The 7,207-nt window shown below is 33.5% G+C and overlaps 1 pseudogene; it reads right to left on the bottom strand.

Moving 5' to 3' along the window:
- Nucleotides 1–231: 231 nt before the first annotated feature.
- On the bottom strand, nt 232–2,055 carry LOC100984401 (14-3-3 protein zeta/delta-like; annotated as a pseudogene).
- Between the last annotated feature and the right edge of the window lie 5,152 nt (nt 2,056–7,207).

Raw genomic sequence — 7,207 nt, 5'->3', positions numbered from 1 at the left:
GGAACTCATTTTTTTCAGGGTGGGGAGGAAGAGACGGGATCATGGGACATGGAAACAGTAGTTATATTAGTAGTATTTTTTGTTGTTATGATAAATTTTTTGTTTAAACTTACTAAAAGCCCATTAGCTGCCAAGAGGGAATAAGGAATAAATTTCAAAAATGTACAATTTCCTTTAGAGAAGTTTCAGAACCAAAAGACTAATTTACATGAAAAGCTGTAGAGAAAGTAGTTGAAAAGTCCATTCATAAAACTTTTATTCCACTTACATGAATTTAATACACGTGTTCTTAACAATTATGCTTGGATTATCCACGAACATTTCATAAGACATTAAACAAAGCTAGCCATCATCTCAAGTTATTTCCTTGTTAACTATTTTTACAGCACATGCATGTTAGGCAAGTATCAAAAAAAAAATCACAAAAGCAAAAAACCTAAAAAAAAGTTAAATACATGGGTTTTTGTTTTACTGCTGTGCTTGATATACATGAAGCAATTCATTTTTACTGCATCTTTACTTTTACATTTGTTCTTAGGTTGCCTAAAACATTTAAATACAAATAAAATGAGTGTAGCAAAAATAATGAAAGCTAACAGCAGGTAACTTTACAAAAAATGGAATGTGAACTGTTTCTGCCCTTATCCAGAGTAAAATGGGTCACAACTTTATCTAAAGGAAAACTTCTGCAGCTGTAGTCAAAGGTGTGCACAATGAGACTGAGTATTCCACAGATATACATGGTTTAACATGTGGTATCCATGGGGTGTGTTTCTACCACAGCCTTGTAAAGTGCTCCAAACCTTAAAAGTACCCACAATTACTACACCTCTGACTGGAACCAATAATCCCTTTTATTCTCCACCACGACAAACCAATATGTAGGCAGTTTTCTTTGCTTAGACATGGAAGCAGTTTTACACTGGCCCTTGTGAAGCCACAATGTACCAAAAGTACTATGCCAAACATTTATAACTTGTATAAAAATTCCACATCCCAATATTGGCCACCTCAAGATGAAAACAGATACCTCCCTAAATGTTAACTGGCTCTACTCCCTTAATATTAAACATAAAAACCACATGGGAAATATAGAAATCCAAATAGAAGTAACATAAACCTGTCATAAATCATAAACAAAAAACTATTTGTGGGACAGCATGGATGACAAATGGTCTACTGTGTAAATTTTAGAATGAGGCAGACAAAAGTTGGAAGGCCGGTTAATTTTCTCCTCCTTCTCCTGCTTCAACTTCGTCTCCCTGGGTATCCGATGTCCACAATATCAAGTTGTCTCTCAGTAATTGCATTATTAGCATGCTGTCTTTGTATGACTCTTCACTTAATGTATCAAGTTCAGCAATGGCTTCATCAAAAGCAGTCTTTGCAAGACAGCAGGCTTTCTCTGGGGAGTTCAGAATCTCATAATAGAACACAGAAGTTAAGGGCCAGACCCAATCTGACAGGATGTGTTGGTTGCATTTCTTTTTTGCTGATTTCAAAAGCTTCTTGGTATGCTTGTTGTGACTGATCCACAATCCCTATCTTGTCATCACCAGCAGTAACCTCAGTCAAGTAACGGTAGTAATCTCCTTTCATTTTCAAATAGAAGACTTTGCTCTCTGCCTGTGAAGCATTGGGGATCAAGAACTTTTCCAAAAGAGACAATACATCATTACAGATATCTCTTAGCTCCGTCTCAATTTTCTCTCTGTGTTCTCGAGCCATCTGCTGTTTTTTCTCAGCACCTTCCGTCTTTTGTTCAATACTTGAGACGACCCTCCAAGATGACCTACGGGCTCCTACAACATTTTTATAAGCAACTGAGAGAAGATTCCTCTCCTCATTGGATAATTCAGCTCCTTGCTTAGTTACAGACTTCATGCAGGCTGCCATGTCATCATATTGCTCAGCCTGCTCGGCCAGTTTGGCCTTCTGAACCAGCTCATTTTTATCCGTGACTGGATGTTCTGTGTCCGGAGTGGGTGGTGGCTGTGGACGAACAGGGGCTCAGCAGTCTCTGGGCGGCGGCGGCAGCAGCGGCAAGGCTGAGACTCTAGAGGAATATTCTTAAGGGAATTAAGGCCTTTGAAGGGGTGCCGCAGATGCTAGGGAATCCAGAGTGCGATGCACATCCCCAGGGCCAAACACATGCTCAGGAGAACTGTGAGAGGAGCCTAGGCTTATGCCTTTAGCTGACTCTGGACTCTGCATAAGCAGAAATTGAAGGTGAAGGCAGAGGTGTAGGTGAACAGGCTTAGCACTGAAGGTGCATTTTGGCTCAGAGATCTCCAAAGATTTGTGGGGGGAGGTCTTTTTGCTCAAGGTGTTTAAGGAAATTTTTGCCAGATCGTTGCTTGACTGCTAAGATAACGAAATAGAGATTTCAGTGACCACAGATGACAAGAAATACAGTCTTTTATTTCAAAAAATAGTTTGAAAAAGTCACTAAACAAATTAATAACTATGGTGGCCCCAACAATCAACAACAGCAAACTTTGAAGACAGATGTGAATCTGATTTCCACAGTTACCACATTATAATATTTAAAATGCTCAGTCTTCAACAAAAAATTTCAATGCAAACAAAAAAAAGAAAGCATAGTTTATTCACAGGAATAAAGAAAATTTATAGAAACCACTTTTAAGTAAGCATAGATATGGACTTACTAGACAACGCTTTAAATCAACAGTCTTAAATGTGAACAGAGAGCTAAAGCAAAACATGGACAAGGACAAGTAACTAAAGAATATCAGGAAGAAATGTATAAATAAATGAAGAACATCAATAAAAGGCAACCATATAGAAATATAGAGTTGAAAAGTACAAATACTGAATAAAAACTCACTAGAGGGGTCCAATAGAAGAGTTGAACTGGCAGAAGAATCAGAAAACAAAAAGATAGGGTAATTGGATTACTCAGTGAATAGCAGAAAAGAATTAAGAAAAATTAACAAATCATAAAGAACATGGAGCCACCATCAAATATATATATAAATATATTATATATTTTTTTATATATAATATATTTTTATATATATGTGTATATAAATGTATATATATATATAAAATCAGAATCCCAGGAAAATAGAATAAGTGGTAGAAAGATCATTTGAAGAAATAATGATCAAAACTCCCCAAATTTGATATAAAATGTAAACCTACACATGCACAAAAGCTCAATGGGCTCTAAGTAGGATAAACTCAAAGGTCCACATCAAGACATATGATAATTAAATTATGGAAAAACAGAAACAAAGAGCATATTTTAAAAGGAGTAAGAGAAATAGTGATTTGTCATACACAATTCATTCTCAATAACGTTAAGAGCCAATTTCTCATCTGAAACAATGGAGACTAAAAGGCAGTGTAATAACATATTTAAAGTTCTAAATTTTTTTAAGTCAATCAAAAATTCTATTTCTTGTAAAACTATTATTCAAAATTGAAGGAGAAATTAAGGCATTCTCAACTAAAAAAATGTTGAGGAAGTTTGTCACTACTATATCTGTCATACAAGAAATGCTAAAGGGAGTCTTCAGGCTGAAATAAAAGAACACTAGCCCAGGACTTGAAGTTGTATGAAGAAATAAGGAACTACAATAAATGTAAATAAATAAGTAAATAAAAGACAGTATAATTGTTTTTGTCATTTGTGACTCCTCTTTGTTGTTCCTGTATTATTTAAAAGACAAATGAATAAAACAATAATTATAAATCTATGTAAATTAACACACAATGTATAAAGATACATGTTGTGACAACAGCAATATAGAAGGGAGAAGATTTTTGTATGCTACTAAATTTTGTATGCTACTAAATTAAGTTGTTATCAATTCAAACTAGAATGTTATAAATGTAAATTTTTTAAATTGTTAGTCTATGGTAATCACTAAGAAAATAATTTAGAAATATAAACAAAAGGAAATCAAATGATACACTAGAAAAAATCAACCAAAATGAAAGACACATTATGAGAATAATTATTATAAATAATATAAAATATACAAAAAACAAAAAATGGAAGAAGCATGTACTTCATTGGTAACCACTTTAAATGTAAATGGCTTAAACTTGACAATTAAAAATCAGAGACTGACAGAATGGATTTTAAAATGATCTAATTATATGCTGTCTATAAGAGACTCACTTTAGGTTCAGAGACACAAATAGTTTGCAAATAGTAACCAAACAATATCTGTAGTAGCTGTTTAATATCAGACTTAATAGATTTTAACTCAAAAATTGTTACGAGAAATAAATAACATCATTGTATATTGCTAAAATGGTCAATTCATTAAGAAGATATAACAATTATAAGCATATATTCATCAAACATCAAAGCCCCCAAATATATAAACCAAACATAGCCTGAATTGACAGGAGAAATGGACAGCTATACAATAATAAAGGGAGACTTGAATACACCATTTCAATAATGGATATGACATCTAAACAGAAGATAAATAAAGATATTGAGAATATGAACAACACTATAAGCTAACTAGACCTAATAGACAATAGACAGATGATAAATAATACTTCACCCAACAACAGATTACACAGTCTTCATATGCACACATAAAGCATTCTTCAGCATAGACCATATGCTAGACATAAGACAAGATGTAATAAATTTATTTATTTATTTATTGAGACAGAATCTCACTCTCTTGCCCAGGCTGGAGTGCAGTTGTATAATATTGGCTCACTGTAACTTCCGCCTCCCAGGTTCAAGTGATTATCGTGCCTCAGCCTTCCAAGAAGCTGGGATTATAGGCACACACTACCATGCCCAACTAATTTTTGTGTTTTTAGTAGAGATGGGGTTTCGCCACATTGGCCAGGCTGGTCTCGAACTCCTGACCTCAAGTGATCCACCCACCCCGGCCTCTCAAAGTGCTGGGATTACAGGCATGAGTCACCATGCCTGGCCAAGATGTAATAAATTTTTAAAAATTGAAATCATATAAAATGTCTCTCCAATCACAGTGAAATAAAGCAATAAGTCAATAACAGAAGAAAAACTAGAAAATTAACAAATATGTAAAAATCAAACAACTCACTTTTAGACAATCAATGGGCCAAGAAGAAATCAAATGATAAATTGGAAAATACTTTGAGATGAATGAAAACAAAAACACAGCCTTCAAAAACTTATAGGATGCAGTAAAGGTCACGTTCAGAGGGAAATTTATAGCTGTGAAGCCTACATTAAAAAGAAAGAAAAATCTTAAATCAATAACCGAACCATAATATTAAGAAACTAGAAAAAAAGGAGTAAACTAATCCCAAATCTAGCATAGGGAAGGAAATAATAAAAATTGGAGCAGAAATAAATGAAGTAGAAAATAGAAAAACAACCTAATCAAGAAAACCAAAATTTGGCTGTTTAAAATACAAATAAAACTGACAAACATTTAGCTAAACTGATAAAGATAGAAAAGAGATGAATAACTAAAATCAGAAATGAAAGTGGGGACATTACTACTGAGCTTACAGAATACAAAAAATATTTTAAGATAATATCATAAACGGTATCACATAAATAAATTATATAACCCAGATGAAATAAACAGATTCTTAGAAACACACAAATACCAGAAGTGACTCAAGAAGAAATAGAAAATCTGAACACACCTGTAACAAGAGATTGAATCTGTAATCAAATACATCCCAACAACAACAAAAATATCTAGGACCAGATGGCTTCGCTGATGAATTCTACTGAAAATCCAAAGTAGAATTAATACCAATGCATCTCACATTCTTCCAAATAAAGAAGAGGTGGGAATACTTCCTAACTCATGCTACAAAGTCAGCATTACCCTGATACCAAAGCCAGACAAAGAAAGATACCACAAGAGAAGAAAACTACAGACTACTATTTCTTATGACTATAGGTGCCAAAACTCTCTGCAAAATGCCATCAAACTCAATAATGAACACATATTAAAAGTATTATATGCAGTGACCAAACAGCATGTATCTCTCTTTAAACAAGGTGGTTTGCCATGAAATAAAGTACATTAATAGAAAAAAGCAAAAGGAACATGATGATTAATTCATGCAAAAGAAAAGGTATTTGGTGAAATCCAACAACCATTCATGATTTTAAACACGCACACACTCAGGAAACTAAGAACACAAAGGAATTTTCTCAATATGTCAAAAGCATTTATGAAAATCCCTTAGCTAATGCCATACTCAATGGTAGTGAATTAAGTGAAAGCTTCTTCCCTAAGATCAAGACAAGGAGGTCTGCTTTTATCACTGCTATTCAACATTGTATTGGAAATTCTAACCAGAGCAATTATACAAGAACAAGAAACAAAAAGTATCAAAATTGGAAGTGAAGAAGTTAAACCATCTCTCCCATGCATAGACAATCTCAAAGAAACAAAATCAACTTCAGTAAATAAATGAATTCAGCAAAATTGTGAAGTACAAGGTGACACACAAAAATCCATTGTGTGCTATACCTTGAAAAAGTAATTAAGAAAACAGTTACCTTAATAATAGTATTTTTGTAAAAGCATGAGTTATCCAGCAATAAATTTTACCAAGGAAGTGAAAGACATAAACACTTAAAACTAGAAAACATTTGTAAAATAAAGCCTTAAATAAATGGTAGTACATCCCATGTTCATGGTTTGGAACACTTAATATTGTTTAGATGGAAATACTATCCAAAGCAATAATCACATTCAAGGCAATTGCTGTCAAAGTCCCAACAGCCTTTTGTGTGGAAATGAAAAAGTGTATCCTCCAATTCATATGAAATGCAAGAGTGCCTGAATAGCCAGAACAGTCTTGACAAGGGACAAAGTTGTAAGGCTCACAATTACCAATTTCAAAACTTACTACAAGCTACAGCAATCAAAACAGTGTGGCACTGGCAAAGGATAGACATTTAGCCTAATTAAATAGAATTGAGAATCCATAAATAAACCTATACATCTATAGTCAATTAATTGTTGACAAGTGTGCTAAGATCATTTAATGAGGAAAGAATAGTCTCTTCACAAGTGGTACTGGAATAACTAGATATCCAGAGGCAAAACAATAAATCTGAACTCATACCTTATACCACATACAAAAATTAACTCAAAATGTGTGAAATTCCTAAATATAAGAGCTAAAGCTATAAAACTATTAGAAGAAAACATAGGAGTAAATCTTCATTATCTTTAATTTTTTAGTGAAT

This window comes from Pan paniscus, chromosome 13 (genome assembly GCF_029289425.2).
Source record: "Pan paniscus chromosome 13, NHGRI_mPanPan1-v2.0_pri, whole genome shotgun sequence".
NCBI lineage: Eukaryota > Metazoa > Chordata > Mammalia > Primates > Hominidae > Pan > Pan paniscus.
This window is presented reverse-complemented; position numbering and strand designations above follow the sequence as displayed.